The 19,320-nt window shown below is 47.3% G+C and overlaps 1 protein-coding gene across 1 annotated transcript in view; it reads left to right on the top strand.

Moving 5' to 3' along the window:
- Window positions 1-3,017: 3,017 nt before the first annotated feature.
- The window catches only part of EPB41L3 (erythrocyte membrane protein band 4.1 like 3), a 237,586-nt gene continuing 221,283 nt past the window's right edge, over window positions 3,018-19,320 (top strand). Inside the window, exon 1 of the mRNA XM_040479329.1 lies at window positions 3,018-3,130. The gene's annotated coding sequence lies outside the window, so the exon portion shown is untranslated. The remainder of the gene's footprint in view (window positions 3,131-19,320) is intronic.

Genomic DNA, 19,320 nt, shown 5'->3' with positions numbered 1-19,320 from the left:
TCTAAAGATTTATGGGTTTTACTTAACAGGCAACTCAGTAGTATCCAGAGTTAATTGCTCATTCAAAACATGTATCTAGAAGTGCGGGCTGCACCACCAGCAGCACTTGGAAAAAAGGGTGTGTTTTGTTTGTTGGAAGGACTGGGCTGGAGAGCTACATTCTCTGGTTAAAGAGGTCAGAGGCAATTTGGAAGGTTAGATGGCGAAACATTGTGAAACCACAGCATTGTGTGGAGAGCCTGAAGGGGCAGAGCATGGTTAGCCCCGGCAAAAGGAGTCACATGGGGGAACTGTTATTTGTCTTAAGCAATTTGGAGGGCTTCCTTGTGAAATAGGTGGCAGACATTTGTATGACAACCATGGATAAAAACAGAACCAACCAGAGGGAAAAAAACGTAGTGCCACTCACCTCGTCTTCAAGTAAGGAAGACGAAATGGGTTCGGGGTTAGTGAGGTTCTTATCGCAGGGAATGCACAGGCAGCAGGAGCGCTTGATAGAAATGTTCCATCAGAAACAAATATCAAAAGTATTAGGGGATCATGTAGCTCCTTGAGCACTGCTTAGCATAGGAGCTACTACTTAGTGAATGCTTACTACATGCAAAACGTCACAGTGCCAAGCGGTACAGGTACATTCCCTCAGTTCACCCTTACGACAGCTCTATCGGGAAGGCGCCCTTCTGCCCTGTTCACAGATGAGGAAAATAAAGCTCACATGCAAATCAAGCATGTCACACACGGAAGTGTTGGAACCAAGATTCAGCCCTCTGTCTGCTGAAACCATAAGCCACTCCGGGATTCTCAGCCTCTACGTCCCAGCAATTCTCTTTTGTCTCCTCCTTCAGAATCTTGATCACTGGTACGTCCAATGGACCAGAGTCCCTGGATTTCTGTCACTGTCAAAAGACTCTGCAATGTTCTCTTTTTTTTTTTTTCCAGGTAGTTTATTTTTTGAGAGAGAGAGAGAGCGCGCGCACATGAACAGGGGAGGGGCAGAGGGAGAGAGAGAGAGAGAAAGAGAGAGAGAGAGAGAGAATCTTAGGCAGGCTCCACACTTGCTTAGCTTGGGGCTCAATACCGCGACCCTGAAGTCGTGACCTGAGCCAAAATCAAGAGTCAGATGCTCAACCGACTGAGCCACCCAGGTGCCCCCGGTAACTTTCTCTTTCAAGTCTTTCTCACTCCTCTTCCTACATGATGTTTTCTCACTTGAGTCCCAGCTCCTTCTATTAGGAAAACGTACCTTTGCCAGTTGTTCATGCCTCACCTGACTGTCAACACATCAGATACGTATCTGGGTTAAGGACGATTACTACCCCCATCTCCACCCCTACCCCCCAATTTTTATCAGGTAATCCCCCTGTTACTGAGGCAACTTACACTCAAATCTGAACAAGCCACACCTTCAGTCTACTCATTGTTTCACCCAGTCCAGGTCAAAGTGCAATTCATTAAGCAAGTACTTTATCTGGAGTATTGAAATACCTCTGTGAATGTTTTGCCTCTGAACCATGCTACCTGGTTACGGGGGGGGGGGGGGCGGAGTTTGCTACTAGTCCCCAAAGTGGACCCAAGGTGTTAGGATCTGGACAGGGGCTATAAAGCAGCTTTCCAAGTTGCTTAGCAACAGTTGACAGATTCTGGCTTCTTGACTGGTTCCAACCGTCCCAAACACGCCCTGTGAAGAGCCACGTCTGTCTTCCTTTTCCTCCTGCCTCACCCTGCTGAGGATTCTACAAGGCGCCGTTAGACAAGAGTGTGCACGTGCATGCTTTATCGCAGGTAACAGTGCCACCCCCTGCACTCACAAAACATAGATGTTTCCCCAATGGGCTATAAAATGTGCTATTTGGGAAGTTAATTTTGAAGTGTTGTTCAACTAATAGGTACTTGGCAATGTACCTCTTTCACATAGATACTCCAGGAGTGCGACGTTTCTGGTTGATGGCATGGCTTTCCAGAGAAGTGCTTTTCATATTTTTATAGTTTTTCTCCTCTGTAAGACTTTACCAAGTCACCTTCCCAGAAAGCATGATTTCAGGTCCTACTGAAGAGGCAGAATGGAGCGCACTTGGATGAGAGGAAGAAGAAAGAACAGTAACGTTCCTTTCGTTTACTTAAAAGGCCCAAGAGTTGTGCAAAACACAGGCTTCCCATGTGCTCCGGCGTGAGTTTTCGCGGCCTGGACTGGAGGCCCCAGGATCAAGCAAGCTGGCACACAGGCACGCTGGCTCTTCAGGACTGCTGCCTCCATAGGCAACAGGAGGGATAGGTGGCTTTCTGGATGCTGGAACCCGAGGTTCCTCCAGGGCAGTCGCGCAAATAGGGTGAGAAAAGACAGGATCCCAGGACTTAAGTTCACATTTTGGCTACTTCGAGTGAACTTTAAGCAAACACAACGCCCAAACCGCTTTCTAGCTCACATCGCAGCACACAGACTGCGCTGTGACGTTAACTCTTTTCAGAGATTGCATACCAGCAAAAACAAAAAACAAACAAACAAAAAAACCCCCCAAGTATCCAGGTCCCCCTAACGCACACGGAGGGCATTTCTCATATCCTCTCTCTTTCCTCCAGTCCCCAACCTACAGAAAACTGGGTGTGTGCGTGTTCATGTGCGTGGCGGATTCTTCCCCTGCTTGCAAAGCCTAAGCCTAAGCTTCCAGACCTCGCTGCTTCTAAAGCCCAGGGAGGCCTGGAAGGAGACCCGCTCTCAGCGAACCGGCCGCACGGAGGCGGGGAGCGGGGCGGGGCCGAGCGCCGGGACCGCCCAGGCGCGGGGCACAGCCAACCAACGCACGGGGAGGGCCGGCCGGCGCGGGCTGAGCGGCGCGGGCTGTCACAGGCGCCCGACGCGCGCTGCAGGTGGCAAGTTGGAGGTGCCGCCGCCACCGCTGCAGGAGCAGCCCGGGTCTGGCGGCCCCTTCCAGCCTCCGGCAGCCCTTTCCCGCCGCCGAGCCCGACACTGGACCCGGGAGAATCCGGAGGAAGAAGCCTCTGCGCAGGGACCTGTAAGCAGCCCTACCTCTCTTTTGCCCTTGCGCTACTTTTTTTCTTCGAGGAAGGTTGTGCCTGGGGGCTGCGAACAGGCTCCAGGAGAGGCTGGAGAGGAAGGCTTCGGGTGACTCAGGTGAGCGCCTCTTCTTTCCGGTGCCCCATCCCTGTTCGCAGCCGGGCGCTGGCCGGGACATCGGCTCGCCCAGTGGGCAGGGGACGGGGCGCGGGCGCCTGCCCTTGGCTCGAGGTCGATGAGGGAGAAAGCGAGGAAGGGGCGAGGCTGGTCCGGCCGGGGGCTGTCTGCCCGGGCCCGCCCAGAATCGGCAGGGACTCTCGGGCGGGCACCCCAAGGCGTGTGGACAGGCAGAGAGATGCTCTGAGATGGCCAGAGGGCTTGCACCCTGGTTCAAGCTGGCGGGGATCGCCCCCGTGCGCGTCGTTCGGGAGCCGCAGCGGAGCCGGGCGCGGCGCCTTTGCGAAGCCCTGGAGAGAGCGCGTTGGGCCGGGCGAGCGCAGGAATCTTCAATCCCCGCGAGCCAGAGGCGCTGGAGGACGTCATCCCTCTCGGCCCCGGCAACTCCTCCTCCGCCCCTTTCGCCTCCACCCCTCCGCGCCGGCGGTTCAGCCTATTCGGAGATTCCGTGCCTTTGCCAACGCGCGAAGTGGCTGCTGCTGTCACTACCCTCCCTGCCCTCACTGGAATTGGAACGCCCCGGGGTCCGGCTCTCCGGCCTTGGCCGCCTAGTTGTGCTCCAGAGACGAGTGGGGCTGGCCAGTTCTCCGCGCGGAGGGCGGAGGTGAGCGCGGACTCGCTTTCCAGTGCTCCTGCTAGCCATCCCGCCCCCCCCCCACTCCCCTGCAGCTTGAAGCGCTAGCTCAGGGAGCAGAATGTCAGAAGCAAGACCTTTCTTGCTCTGGGAAATTGGGGGGTGCTGGTGGTGAAGGTGGAGGGGAGCTCCTAGGATGGTGCAAGCTTGGAGGAGAGGCGAGAGCCTCTGCCTCCATCTGGGCGTTTCAGCCCCTGCCTTAAAGAGGCCAGGGGCTCCGACCTCCGCGTCCCGGCTCGCGGGGTGAGGGTGCTGGTGGCAGTGTGTGTGTGTGTGTGTGTGTGTGTGTGTGCGCGCGCGCCAGGGTGAGCGTGTGCGATCCTCCGCGAGGCAGAGGCACAGGAGCCCGCTCCCCCTGCTCAGAGGAGCCGAGCCGCAGGGCCCTTCAGCCCCTCACCGCAAGTGGCGCGCAACTGCATCCCAGCAACTCAGCGCAGCTGACTCCTTTCCTCCCGCTCCAGTTCCCAGGCTCCTCCACCTGGGCGCGTCCCAGGGTGGAAATCATCTGGCCGGAGGTTGCGGGTAGAGGATCGAGGCGTCCTCCCAGGCCGATGAAGCGGTTTCTCAAAACCCAGGGGAGCGCCCCGCGCAGGGCATTTCATTTTCCCGCGGCGGGGCTGTAAGGACCTCGCGTGGAGGCTGGTGGAGGCTGGCAGAGGCAGGCGCGCGCTCGAGGGAGGGCGTCGTGTCACTTGGGAAGCCGAAGTTGGGGCCGCTGAGCAGCCGAACGCCCCTGGGCGCATCTTGCTCCGAGGCCAGGGAGCTAGGCCCGCGCGGGCAGGCTGGAGGCGTGCTGCTCCGGAGGTGGGGTGGCCGGGGACCCGCTGCCGGAGGGCGCCACTGGGTCGCGTTGCCGGGGAGAAGGGGGCGGGGGGTGGGCGGGTCTGGGCAGGCCGGCGAGGGCTCGTCGGGGCTGCGGCAGTGTCGGCGGCACCGGAGTTGCGCTGAAAGTTGAGGACGGGGGTCTTCACTGTGTGCTTAACAGCCCTCGCGGCCACTGCGGATTCAGGAGCAGCAGCCGCGCGGCGTGTTGGGCCTCCCCTTTGGCCCGCGGGCCACGGCTTTCGCTTTTCTTTCTGTCTCTGAGCCGGGAAAGCCTGGGTGCAGGTGGCGAAATCCTGTCGGGAACCGGAGGCGGCGTCCAATAAACGCGGAAAGGGGAAATGCCGGGATCCGTGGCTTAGTGCAGTCTCTGTAGGGCGGCGGTGAGCGCCAAAATCCCGGGGCCAGGCAAGGCCGACCCAGTCGAGAGGTCTCCGGAGGGGCCCCAGCGTTAGCGCCCCCTTCACCCCCACCCCCAGGCTCGGCGACAACTCCTGTGTAATTCCTTCCGAAGTGCATTGGATTAAGACTAGGCCGATAGAGAGAGCTGGAATCCACGAAATGAATGAAAGTAGAAATGACTGTTAAGTCCCAAATCTAATTCCGGTTTAAACGTAAATTCCATTTGATTAGAAACAGACTCTAATCTGGTACAGCAGGGTCTACGTGGAGGCCCCTATATTGCATTTCTCCGAATGACAGTTACTAAGGGGCCCAGCAAGGTTTGCTCTTCCCACGTTGCAAATGTGTTGCCTTTGGAGGTGGGAGTGGATGTGGGGTGAGGGTGAAGGTGTACACATCTCTACCCTTAATTTATAGCCAGGAGGGGTTCGAGTTCAGATTGGTTTTGAAATGACCTTGCAGGCCTCCTTCTTCCCCTTCCTTTTTCTGCCATAGGCATTTCCCAGCTGGATCATTCACAGTAGAGACTTGAGTCTCCTCAGGGGTTAAAGATCCTCTCTCCTAACGTTAGTTTCCGAAGAGGACTTTTAAACAGGCTTCTTTTAAAGGGTAGTAACCCAAAGAAAACATTCTCTGTGCTGAGGAGCAGAGGCACAAAATAAAATTATATAACTAGACTGTGACCTCTCAATCCCAATAATGGAGATAACCCTTCACTAGAATGTAAATGATTGAAGGCAGGGCTCCGTGTTCCTTATCCTTTTATCCCTAGGATCTGAGATATATAGTAGGTGCGGTGTTCAATTAACATTTATACACCCGCGCTTGTGATTAAAAACTTTAGCCTGAAGACATTTAATAATTTCTATGATCCATCATTATTACAATCAGAATATTAAACTAATTGTAATAGTCACTTTGAGGACTAGTGTGTATTGTTTAGTTGTATATATTTGTAAACTTTAAACTTATTTTTACATATATTGTTAAATTTGGGGTTGGTGCAACCACTTTAAATAAGAATGCCCTGGGTGCCTGGATGGCCTAGTCAGTTAAGCATCTTGATTTTGGCTCAGGTCAAGATCTCATGGTTCATGGGTTCCAGCCCCGAATTGGGCTCTGTGCTAACAGGGTGGAGCCTGCTTGGAATTCTCTCTCTCTTCCCCTTCCTCACTCGTGCACTCTCTCTCTCTGTCTCTCTCTCTCTCTGTCACACACACACACACACACACACACACACACACACACACGAATGCCCTTAAGATATTAGGGATTTTATAAATGACAGAATGACAGCGGCATGGCTGAAGTCCCTCCATAATTGTCTGGTTGAATACTTCTAGAAACGGGGATCTCACTACTTTCACAAGTATTCTATTTTAGATATATTCATTATTCAAAGTCTAGGATGACAAAGGTAAGCATGACACGGCGTCTGCCTACATATTCTAGTTGGTGAGCTAAAAAGGAGTCATAATTTTGTTGCTATTGTATAGGCAGGTGAGAAAGGTAATAGGTCTTAGCAAAGTGAGCCCCAGCTTAGCACAGCAACAGCAAAGGAAACTTCACTCAGGAGGGGTCTTGTGGTTTGGATTTGAAGAAGTTCACCCCTAGGGCCATACGTAAACAGACTAAAAAGAAGTTCCCTGAAGGTCAGCCTGCCTAGTTATTGATTCTTTCCTGCTCTCTCTTTTGACCTGTAACACTCCACGTCCTCTCTCCTCTGTGCCCACCATTTTATTCAAGAAGTCTCCATGTCTGTTTCTTCTCTTCTCGAGGAGGCCGGGGCAGTTGACTGTGAACGGTTCATTAAAAAGACCCAGGGAGCCGAATGAGTCACAGTCCACTCCGAGCAGCCACTTCCTCCTCTAGAAGGAGAATAATAATTTTCACCTGCCACCCTGTGAGAATCCCTTTATGACTTCAGAGTTATCCGAGGTACAGGGAAGGAAAGTGTGAGACCTAGCACAGGGAACATAGAATTTTCTGATTCAGAGCAAGTTAACCAAGAATCACGAGACACACAACTGATTAGAAAATATAACTTTCAGTGTAGAGCTGAGGGCTAGAGATTTGAAAGCCACTTTAGCATGACCTCTGCAGTACAGATGGAGAAATACAGAGAGCTGTTAGAAAGTTTAGGATTTGTCATTTTGCCAGGGCGAAAAAGAAATCAAAGGTAGCTACCAAGTTGCTAGGGAGAAGAAAATTATTTATATTTGGTTGAGTAGCATGTGAAACTTTCGATTGGGAGCAGCTGATGCCGTAATGACATGTCCCATTAAAAAAAAAAGCAGCTCTGAGGGATGTCTAGCATGTGTTCTGAAGTTCATGTGTTCTGGGAGGGGTCCCTGGCTGGCTCAGCTGGTGGAGTGTCCGACTCTTGATCTCAGGGTCGTGAGTTCAAGTCCCACGTTAGGTACAGAGATTACTTTAACAAAATCTTCAAAGAAAAAATAAGATCTTAAGAAAAAGAAAGAAAGAATGGGCAGCAAACATTGAGGAGCTGTGGGTTACATAGCCCAAAGTTTATCCAGGGGGTCGTACCCTGGTGGGAATGTGGACAGAGCTCAAGGCACAGGAGCCCAAAGTATGGTATCTTGGAATCCTCTATAATGAGCAAGTTTGAGCAGCTAACTAGGTTAAGAACAGTGATGGGATGGGGAGTGGCTCTGGATATAATTGGGGCTGATCAGGAGAGAGCAGGAAAATAAATATTAGTGGGCAAAGGAGTGCGTGCTAGTCCTTACATTGGGAGCCCTGAAATAAAAGGAGGAAGAGGCAATCATTTCTTTTTTTTTTTTTCAACGTTTATTTTTATTTTTGGGACAGAGAGAGACAGAGCATGAACGGGGGAGGAGCAGAGAGAGAGGGAGACACAGAATCGGAAACAGGCTCCAGGCTCCGAGCCATCAGCCCAGAGCCTGACGTGGGGCACGAACCCACGGACCGCGAGATCGTGACCTGGCTGAAGTCGGACGCTTAACCGACTGTGCCACCCAGGTGCCCCCAATCATTTCTTAGTGTGGACGTGGAACATGCAAACAAAGATGTGAATCAGAACTCGGCTCCCTTACTGCTGACTCCGGCACATGATGTAAAGTCTCTGAGCTGCAGCGTCCCCACCAGTAAAATGGAGTTAGGAATGCAACCTGGGGAGGGGTCCGGAACAGGTAAAACCCATGGCACCCATCTTGCATTATAGGTTAGCTGCCCTGGCAACCAGCTTCTGGTTTTCTAGAAGCAGGAGTGGAGGTTGGCTGGGCGGGGTATTTGCAGATTTTCAGTCTTCAGATTCCATTAGAAACCTATGCATTTCTTGCATTTCCACCTGCCACGTGGATATCTTTACCCAGCTGTTCCATGGTCACCTCAATCTGAATATGTCTAAAACTCATTCGTCAGTTTTATGCTTTCCTTCTTTATCCCGGGGCAACGGTGAATCACCAGGGGGAAACTAGTTTATGGTTTCCTCTTCTCACATGGCTCCCCCACAGACACACACCTCACAAATGTCAGTGGCCATGTTGTGGTGGCTCCTGGACTTCTAGCCCTTCAGATTTGCCACCTGTTCTGCCCCAGGCCCTTGTCACTTCCTGCTTGGATTTTTGTGCTAATAAGCTTAGCCCTGTCTCCTCCCTCCTCCCCTAACTTCTGCTTGCACTTCAATCCTTTCACAGTAGCATTTTAACTACATCACTCCCCAGCTCCAAACCTCAAGTCCCTCCTGTTTTCCTAAAATCCTTAGATCTGTATTCAGAGCACTGAGTTCTGTCTCCTAGCTCTCCAACATTATATCCCACTGGTCCCAACAGGAAACCTCGCACCTGTCACCGTTTCTGATGCATCTTTTTAGCTGTGTGTGTGTGTGTGTGTGTGTGTGTGTATGTTTTATCACCCAATTCCTTCAACCAAAATGCGTCTCCTCACCCTAGATCTTGAAATCCTACCGGTTTTTCAAGGCTCAGCCCAAACACTACCTTCCTCAGGAAGTTTTTCTTGGTCACGCTCGGAAGGTCCCTCTCCCTTATCTTTTCTTCTGTAGCTCTTTGCTTTTTCTTCTCACATGGCACATCCCTTGTATTTATTCTCCAGTGTGCTCCTGTTGATTGAGAGCTTATTCATCTCTGAATTCACCACCAAGGGGTGCCCAGAGTGGGGGCTCAAGGACTTTTCATTGTGTGAACAATCATACGGAGCCTGAGAAGGGGCGACACAGGAGAAAGATGTTCTAAACCCACGGCAAGGCAGTATGAGGAGGAAGCAGCCAATGCTTGATCAGGTCTTTATAGGCAAAGTGGAGAAGAGACAGTCACCTGGAACCTTCACAAACCACCCTTTACCGCATTTGTGTTTAATTACACAAATAGTTTCAGCTTTGGTAGCTGGAAGGATCCATATAATTTTCAATATTCTTCATAGTAGAGAGGCGAAAAAGCAGACTTGAATGTGGAGAGCCAAGCCGGTAGTAACCGGGCTGAAAGAAAAATGAGGCATGCTTGCTTGGCAAGATGCCTATGAACTGCTGGAGCATCTGGAAATATGTGAGAGAGTTCTTGGTTTGGGGCTTATGACTTCATCTGCTCTAGAATCTCTTTTACAGAGCCTTTTGTCTGATTCCTACCACGGCTCCCTGATTCACAAGATAGCATCATGGCGCGTTAATTAGCATGGGTAGTCGCTCCAATGTTTCTGATCCAGAAGAACGAAAAGACAGCCCTGCCTCTGGTGTATACGACATGTTTGAGGACAGGTGGAGAAACAAATTATCGTAAAAGGCTTGCCAGCTTCCGTATTCCGGGAATGGAAAAATGCTTCCAAACAGTCTTAAATATACCACCTTCACACTTGAGAGTATAAACCCATCCTCATCAAATAGTTAGAAAGTGCCCATGGCTCATGAAATGAGTCAGTAGAACAAAACAGGTCATGATCAGGTGCTGAGATTTTGAATAGTTGGGAATGACACACTTTGTTGTAATGTTAGAATCATATACTCAGATCTCTTCTGGAATATGAGAACGTGGATGATCTGTGTTATGTAGATTTTGACACACCGTGTTCATAAAGCTTACAGACATATGTTTCAAACTGGAAAATACGTTGGTCAGCCACTATATGAAAACATTTGGCCCATACATGTGATTTCTATCAGGACACTCTTCCAAACTCGCTTCCTCTGACCACTTGTTCAGCTTTTCTCTGTTGCAGCTTTCTCACTGGTAAGTGGAAATATTGGAGGATTAGTATCTCTACATTCCACAGGGGATGAAAAAGAACTTAATAATGTGATAAAGTGAGATATAACATTTTAATTACTAGCCTGATAGTTTTTTGAAAAATCGGCAAATCTCCCCATCTCTGTCACCTCTTCCATATAAAAGCAGATCGTGGAAAATTCACAAGAACAAGTTCAAATGCAAGCAAATATTTAACCAGAGACTCATATTCACCTTTACCTAGAGAACTTATTTTTTTCCCCAATAGCCACAAAGCTCTGCAGAGCTGAATCATCAAACCAGGAGTCCCTGTGGCCCAAGACCATTTGGATAAGCTAGTGGTCTGATTTAAAACAGATTAAGATACAGGGTGCTGGGTGGCTCAGTCGGTTAAGCGTCCAACTTTGGCTCAGGTCATGATCTCACAGTTAGTGTGTTCGAGCCCTGAGTCAGGCTCTGAGCTGTCAGCAGCTGTTGAGCTCTCTCTCTCAAAAATAAATAGAGATTTTAAAAAGTGTTTAAACAGATTAAGATACATTTGCATTCCACCTGAAATCCTTGTCTCTTTGAATGCTGGGTGCCCTTTTTCATTTGCATTATAAATAAGAAAATACCAACACAATGTGAGAATGTTTAAAGAGATGTAGGGGTGGCTGGGTGGTTTAGTTGGTTAAGCTTTTGACTCTTGGTTTCCACTCAGGTAAGGATCTCATAGTTTGTGAGATCGAGCCCCGCAACTGGCTCTGCCCTGACAGTTCAGAGCTTGCTGAGGTTTCTCTCTCTCTCTGCCCCAACCTCCCCCCGCCAAATAAATAAACAGACATTAAAAAAATTAAAAAGACGTAGCTACAAACCCTAAAAAATAGAATAAACATGGTGATCTGATACACGATGAGCAAATAGCCTGATATTATATTCAGAACCCATCCCAATGTGTAAGGAGTTGAAGTGAAGTATCTTTTTGAATAAAGAGGAAGATGTTCATATGTGGGTGGATGCTGGGGTGGGGGCAAAGAAAAGATGCCACCTTTTGCCTCTTTCTCTGTATCTCACTGTTTTGCTTCCATGCCAATTTCACAAATTCCCTTTTATCATGGTCTTAACGATGACTTTTAGCATAGATCCTTAAGAATTGTTTAAATATGGTCGATTTTGGAGAATGTTCTCCCTTCCTTCACCTACCTTTACACTTCTGTGAGCTAAGCTTCTGTCCCCCAGACACACACACACACACACCTCAGTGTCTGTGTCGTTTTAGTCTGGATTCTCTTGGAAACAGACCTTGAGATAAAGATTTGGGTGCAGGAGTGAGACAGTCAAGCTGCCGTAATTATCCAACTGCTCCAGTACAAGTGGGTTCTAGCAGAGTGTCTGGGGACGGACAAATCACCTAAGTTTTCTGAGTCTTTGTTTCTTCTTCTGCGGAACTGGTTCAGTAATGTTCCCCTAGCAGAATTGTTATAAGAAATGAAAATAATAGTTATAAAATGTCTGGCACATGGTTAAGTGCTCCAACAAATACACCCGTTCGTTTGTGTCATATGATGCACATTTTGTAACAGTTAATTCAAATGTGACAATTTATATTTAACCAATCAACTTTTACTCTCAATATTTGTGTTTCAAGCTTTTGGTCCTGACGATGTTTGTTTATTTTTTAGTCATTAAAAAAAAAAAAAACAACAACCTTTAGGGGCGCCTGGGTGACTCAGTCAGTTAAGCCTCCAACTTCAGCTCAGGTCATGATCTCACAGTTCGTGGGTTCGAGCCCCATGTCGGGCTCTGGGCTGACCACTCAGAGCCTGGAGCCTGCTTCGGATTCTGTGTCTCCCTCTCTCTCTGCCCCTCCCCACTCACGCTCTGCCTCTCTCTGTCTCTCAAAAAATGTATACACATTAAAAAATAACCTTTAATCCTGAGTATATTTAGATGTAATCTCTTTGCCACTTTTCAAGTTGTTTTTTTTTAAATAGTAACCAAAGCAAAACGCAATTAGGAAGATAAACCTGATAATCCTACTGCAAAATGTTTCTGCATTTCAAAATCAAATAGAAATTATTATTTTTAGTCTACCCCCTCTGTATCTGCATCATGCATGTTGGAAAAATAATGAGCATCAGGGACATTTATCTCTGCCTACACTAAAATAATATGTGGCAGATTTATTTAGGCTCCTTGGTCTTGAAGGGATCTACACTGATGGTTTAATTACCAAGATAATTAGGTAAAACTGCTGTACCTCATTTTTTTTTTTTCAAATGGACAGAGCTGATCTGTTTTTGTTTGTTTGTTTGTTTGTTTGTTTGTTTTGAAAGAGCTCTCTAATTGATAGTGGATGTAAGAGTAACCCATGTTTCCAAGGCCAAACAGCTTAATAAACTGTGGCACAACTGTACTTCTTGGACTTTGTCACCACCTTGCAACAGTGGTAATTCTAACCATAGTCCCCTTTCTCCCGACTGGCCTTTTGGAAGCCCAGAGGATCCCCTGCTTGCAAAACCAAGCCTTCTCTGTGCTGGGTGCCCCCCACCATTTTTATTTGTTCTTATTCTGGCCACCGTGCTGACATTTCACCTCAAAGATCCCCAAGGCACCACGGATGCTCCTAAACTCGCTGTGGCCCGAACCTAACACGGAGCCACCAGGACTGCCAGCCTGTGATGCGTTCCTCGGCCTGCCTCAAGTCTGGACCGGGTGCAGGTCGTGGGTCACTGCTCAGGGCGCCGTTACCCCTGTGGCCCCATGAGGTCCAGTAGTCACCCCTTGCCTTGACGACACCACCACATAGCAATGCCATTCAGCGGACTCTGCGATTGCACAGACGCGGCTCTTACCCCTGGGACTCTGGCGCAAGCATCTGGGTTCTAGAATGGAGGACGGAGCAAGACATACTCTGTATCGCACTCCGAGTCTGTTACAACTTCTGTGTTTTCATATACGATGCTTGGTACATGGTAAATCTGAGCAAGTATACCCAACTTGCAAGCTTATCAAATTGTGGAATTTATTTGATAGGCACTGGGGAAGCAAGGCAGGATTTTATGCCAAAGCGTGATATGAGGGGGTTAGATATAGAAAGATTACCACGACTGTGAGTGGGGAAGTCTAATGGCACAAGAGGACAGGAAGTTAGAGGGGCAGCTGGGAAGGTTTTGCATTTCCCGTCACATCCACGCTGGCCTCGGGCCGAGATTTGCCCCTTGGTTATTTTCTCCCTTGACCTGGGTCCTTTCTCAGGAGGCTCTTTGCTTTTTCTCTTATGGTTAGATATTGGAAACACACAAGATCTTATTTTTTTAAAGGCGGGATGACGTGGATACTTTTCTGCCACGAAATTTATGAATTCCGGGGAATATTATCATGTTGCAACATCATCTGCATTGTATTTACAAGGGATGAGTAATTTGTGCTATTCTTAGCCATTTGAAAAGCATATGAAAGATGAAAATTAATTAGGTAATGCACCAATGAGTAATGCTGTACATGTGACCCGGTTGTCAGACCTTTTCCCTGAGTAAAAAAGTATCATGATGTTTTGTTTTATGTCCTGTACTTTTCGCACACGAATATACTCTTGCATTTCAGCGTACTTCATGTCCTATTTTGTCTTAAGTGTAGCTTTGCTCTCCCTACGATACGGTTAGGAGATAACTAAATGTGTTTCAGGAAAAATAAGCATTGGTGTAATTTTCCAGATTGTGGGTTCATCGTCACTTAATTTCCCTGGATGACAGTTTACTCATCTTTATGATGGAGTTACAGCTGCTTCAGCTTTCAAATCTACGATCCTAAAGCATCATGATAGATTAAAAACCTTTTGTTTTTTAAACCTGATAACACAGCATAAGTACCGTGACAGTTTTTACAGGTCAGTGTTACTGAGACAGTTTGACACGAGGAAATGGAAATAGCACTTTGCGATATAAAAGTCCTAAAGAATTCTTTAACAAGAATGGTATTATTATTATCAGCCCAAGTAATCTCACTTTAAGTCTCTGGTTAATTGGTAATGTTAGCCTGATGACAGTTAATCTACTGTTTTTCTGAACCAGCTCAGCATTTCCCCTGCTTGACCATGTTACCCGGAATCTCATTTTAGCTCCCTCTTCTTCTAACTCTCCTCACAAATTTGGGTGATTTTAAAGATATTCTGGGTAGGTTTTTGTCCCGCTGTGCCGGAGAATCCCAGGGCTGGGAACACGAGGCCAAGGAGTGTGAGGTGGGCTGGAGGGAGGCTGTAATTTGGGGAGTCAAGAGCGGGCTGCGGGAAGCATCGATGGCCAAGGAATGAGAGCAGGATCACTCCCTCCTTCCGGTTTTCTCCTCTGAACATTAGTTAGCCTCTGCCATTTGCCTGGCCACATTTTTCAGATAACTGGCTGTCAGCAGACGGAGCATGTGCAGAAAAGATAGAGCTCCCTGGGGGAGCCGCTCCAGGGGCGGGGGATCAACTCCAGGCATAGGAGGGGCTGGGCAGGTGGTTTTTAACTAAAGGAGTGAGCGAACGAATGAATACATAAATTACTCTGAGTACAATCTTTCCAAAGCCTAGCAAGATGCTTTCTCCGTGTAGTTTCCATTGAAATCTACTGGTAGGATAAACACAAGCTAACGTGTAGCCCATCTTTCAAAATGCTTTCTCCTGACTCCGTGGAAAGGCAGTGTCGGTTACATCTGACTAGCTGTTAGTCTAGTGGAAGATGAAGGTCCACCAGGCAGGGCTGGAAAGTAGCGAGTGGCCTTTACTGTGAGCTGCTCATATGATACTCTCTGGAACAGCTGGGCTGAACCCCCAGTGACTTTCCATGGGAATGCAGTTAACTTCCTACTTGGAAATGAGTTGATTTGAGAGAAAGTGCCTGACCCATCAAGTTATTCCTCCGACCGGAAGTATAATTTCAGCAAGATTGCGGAAAAAGGGTTGAGAATTGGAAAGCACATGTCAGAGGGAAAAAGCATCATTTCCTCACGTTACACCTCACGGTGCTGGACGTGGAGGAGAGGGAATGCTGCGTATCAAATTGTGCTGTGTTCACAGAAAATTAACCCGAGTCAACCCCTGAACATCATCCTAGCACTTCCCACCACCGACCCCCCCAAAATCCAAACTCTCTTAATAGCCAAGAGCCAGATTTTGTGACATAGGAGGTGTTCAATAAATGCAAATCGCTACAGTGCCTCAGCATTGTGAACTAGGATGAAAATTAAAGCGCAGCGGTTCATGGATTTTTGGAAACAGTTGAGGTGTCAGAGTTAATCAGAGTAATATTTTAAAGACCTCTATTAAACCTTTCCCTGTAACTTCAGCAAGCCTTGGCTATCCCCTTGACGCCAAATAGAGTGCGGTGAGCATGTGCATTCTACCAGGGCTGAAAACACTGAGTTCTGTTCCAAATGCATTTCTTTTTTGATGGTTGGATGGTTTTGTTGTTGTAGAGACAGGCGGAATTGCGCCTGTGTGGGGTTGCTGGCTTGAGATTTATGGTGTAGTTCTTACCCACTTTTTATTGACTCATCTCGGTTCACAAATAGACCTACTGAATTCAGGAATTTGTTTTTAGGCATTGACCTACTAAAGTATCAGTTTGCACATGATGTGAAAGCCAGCATCAAAGATGTGAGCAGGACAAGGTCAATGACCTCTGGATGTTTTGAAGCCTTTTATTGTCAATTGCCTTCATGTGGGGGTTTCAGGAGTATCTTGTGCCCTTTAGACACAGGTTGAGTAACGCTGCTGACATAGTCTTCCTCTTTTTTGAGCCAGTGGCTTCTTTTCAATTTCTTACATTTCCCGCATAAGGAATGCCTGCCTATCTCCTACTTGGGGAGGTTTGGGTACTCCTTTTCTGAGTGATTTTTCAAAGCGGAAGACAAGCAGTGATCAAAGTGTAGTTTAATGGATGTTGTGCGTTTTGTTTTTAAGAGCACAGAAATGCTTCTTTTCTTTAGCCTCTGGCTTCTTTGGCCCTCGGGGTGAAGAGATTGGAGTGATAAAAGGCAGAGACCTACTTTCTGAATATAGGCATTCCCCATTTTACAGATGAGTCATTTTTCCAAAAGTGTATTTGTCAGTAGTTGTTCAGAATTTTTGAGTTCTTTACCCCGAGAGAAAATGTTAAAAGTTATGGTTAGGTTTCCAGGCTAGCCCAGACGACCACATTCAATCTATATTATAAAAAAATTTTGAAGTTCAAGCCCTGCGCTGGGCTCTGTGCTGACAGCTCGGAGCCTGGAGCCTGCTTCCGATTCTGTGTCTCCCTCTCTCTCTGCCCCTCCCCTGCTCGTGCCCTGCCCCTCTCTGTCTCTTGAAAAATAAAAACGTGGGGCGCCTGGGTGGCGCAGCGGGTTAAGCATCCGACTTCAGCCAGGTCACGATCTCGCGGTCCGTGAGTTCGAGCCCCGCGTCGGGCTCTGGGCTGATGGCTCAGAGCCTGGAGCCTGTTTCTAATTCTGTGTCTCCCTCTCTCTCTGCCCCTCCCCCGTTCATGCTCTGTCTCTCTCTGTCCCAAAAAAATAAATAAACGTTAAAAAAAAAAAAAGAAAAAGAAAAAGAAAAACGTTAAAAAAATTTTTTTTGGGAAATATTAGCATCAGTTGTGAGAGTTTGGGTCAGGAAGCCACATGGAGAACCTCAGGTGACAATCTTTGGCTGAGTGTGAAGTGTTTTGTGATTCCCTTCCCGCACCCTTTCTTTATCTCCTAGTGCTCATCTCTCTGGGCTCTAGTGTCCACATCCTGAGTCACACTCTTTAGGCTCTTCTTTCCAAAATGTATTTCTTGCTTCCAATGTAGTACCTTCTCTCTTTCTCAAACGAAACTATCATTTTCTTAGTTCTGCTGAGCTAATAGGAAAGCAATCTGATGGAATTAATCATTTTGTGCAAACGATTGATAATACCATAACCTTTCCATGGTGTTTGCATTAAAAAGCAGAAAGTCGGGGCTCCCGGTGGCTCAGTGGGTTAAGTGTACAACATTGATTTCAGCTCAGGTCGTGATCTCATGGTTCATGAGTGTGAGCCCCACGTCGGGCTCTGTTGGCAAAGATGTGAGGATTCTCTCTCTTCCTCTCTCTCTGTCCCCCCGCCCCCCGACTCATGCTTTCTCTCTCTCTCTCAAAATAAGTAAATATACTTAAAAAAAAAAAAAAGCAAAAGTCTGGTAACTCAAATCAAATACAGGTTGTTGTATTTATTCCAGTTTGGTATTCATTTATCATTTTTAGAAGTATTTTTTAAAACTGATGCAGGCCATGGGGATAAACAAGAATAAAATATGATATTTATCATCTCATAGGGAGATGAGTATTTATATACCACCAAGCATGGTATAAAGTGTGATAGTGATGAGTTTCAAAAGACAATTTTATGAAAATATCAAATCTTATACATTGGGGGGAGTGGGTAATCTGACGCAACAATACGGGAAAACAATTATGCATTATGTTATAAAGATATATACACTGCCAACGTAGTATTTCTGCATATCATCTTATTAATTTAATATTGAATGAATAAGATATTGACTATCTCAAGAAACCATTGAAAAATTGTCACACGTACACAGTATAAAATGTTTCAAAATATCCATATTAGCAAGAAATTGGAAACGACACAAATGTCTATGCACAGGAGACTAGATAAGTAAATTATGGCATAGTCACAAAATGAGATATTATACGGCCACAAAAGCGAATGAACTACAGTTGTCAACCAACCACGTGGAAGAATCTTTAACACGGTTGATGAAAAAAAAAAGTTGCAGAAGGTTGAATGATATAATACCATTTTTCTAAGGCTCAAGTTTTCCATGGAAAACTGAACAGCATCCTTTAGGAAAACCTATGGGGGGGGGGCAGGAGGATTGAATTGTAGATGCAATGATATTGATAATATTCTTCTTATTAAGATAGGTGCTAGGCTCACAGATGTGCATTTTATTATTATGCCTCACAGCTTACACTAGGTATGAAATTATTGCACAATAAAACATTTTATGTGCATTTTTAAGTGGCCGCCCCAGTTATGGGGAAACACCAAAGAGGAGCGCTTAATTCTGACAGGGAGAGCAGGAAGGTTTCCCAGGAGAGGTGAGGTTCACCTTGGACTTGAAGGGAAAGTAAGGCTTTGGGGGTCAGGCAAATGTTGAGCGGTGGAAAGTGATGAGAGAGAGGGAGGAGGAGACACATACACAGAGGACTTGAGGCAGAGCCGCATCGGCGGGCTGCATGGGAGCTGTAGGTAGAAAAACTGACGTGAGGAGAGGATGGGGTGAGGAAAGGGATCTGTCATAGTATTTCTATGCAAGGCAACCAAGTGACCACGGTGCCTATAACCCTCCTCAAAGACCTTTGAGCTTACCCATGCCTGGAAGGAAAAAAGAAGCCACACATAGACCAGAGGACAGGGAAGGGTAGTGTGGGAAAGGCGAGAAACCCAGGTAAAGAAAACCAGAGGGACCCCCTCAAAGGAACGGGTGAGACGCTGGAGGAGAACTGGAGGTCACAGAACCAGGACATCCCAGGCAGAAATGGATTTTGCCCCATGGAGGAAGGGATTCCGTAGCACAGAAAAGGGGTTGTCTTTGGCAGAAATGGAGTAAGGAGAAGCCTTCAGAAGAGGAGGGTAAATGAAATCTCAGAAAGATTCTAGACAAACGTTAATGTTAAAGAAGTTATAGGATCTACACCTATTCAGTTACCACATCCAGTGTCAGATATCCACGGATACAGGATTGTATTTTTAATACATTCATTACCAGCATCCGTCTTCACAATATATACACATTTGCTCTCTTTCTATTTTTTTGGCTGTTAAAAAACATCTATGTGTATACATATGCATCATAGCTATCTGGGATGCCAGCTGAGAAAGTAAGAAAAAAAGGGAAAGAGCCAGAGAAAAAGAGCTGCCCTTTGCTGAGCGCCTACTATGTGCCGAGCATTCTGCTCTAAGAGCTGGTGGTGTCTTTGTTCCTGGCCTTTGCCACACCTCTGCAGTGTGTGATGTTAAGAGAGAGCAAAATCAAGGCTTACGCGGGCGAGTGACTCACCC

The sequence above is a fragment of the Herpailurus yagouaroundi genome, unplaced genomic scaffold (genome assembly GCF_014898765.1).
Source record: "Herpailurus yagouaroundi ecotype Mexico unplaced genomic scaffold, PumYag 142, whole genome shotgun sequence".
NCBI classification, from domain to species: Eukaryota; Metazoa; Chordata; class Mammalia; order Carnivora; family Felidae; genus Herpailurus; species Herpailurus yagouaroundi.
Note: the sequence above shows the minus strand (reverse complement) of the source record. Positions and strands in the feature narration are given on the sequence as shown.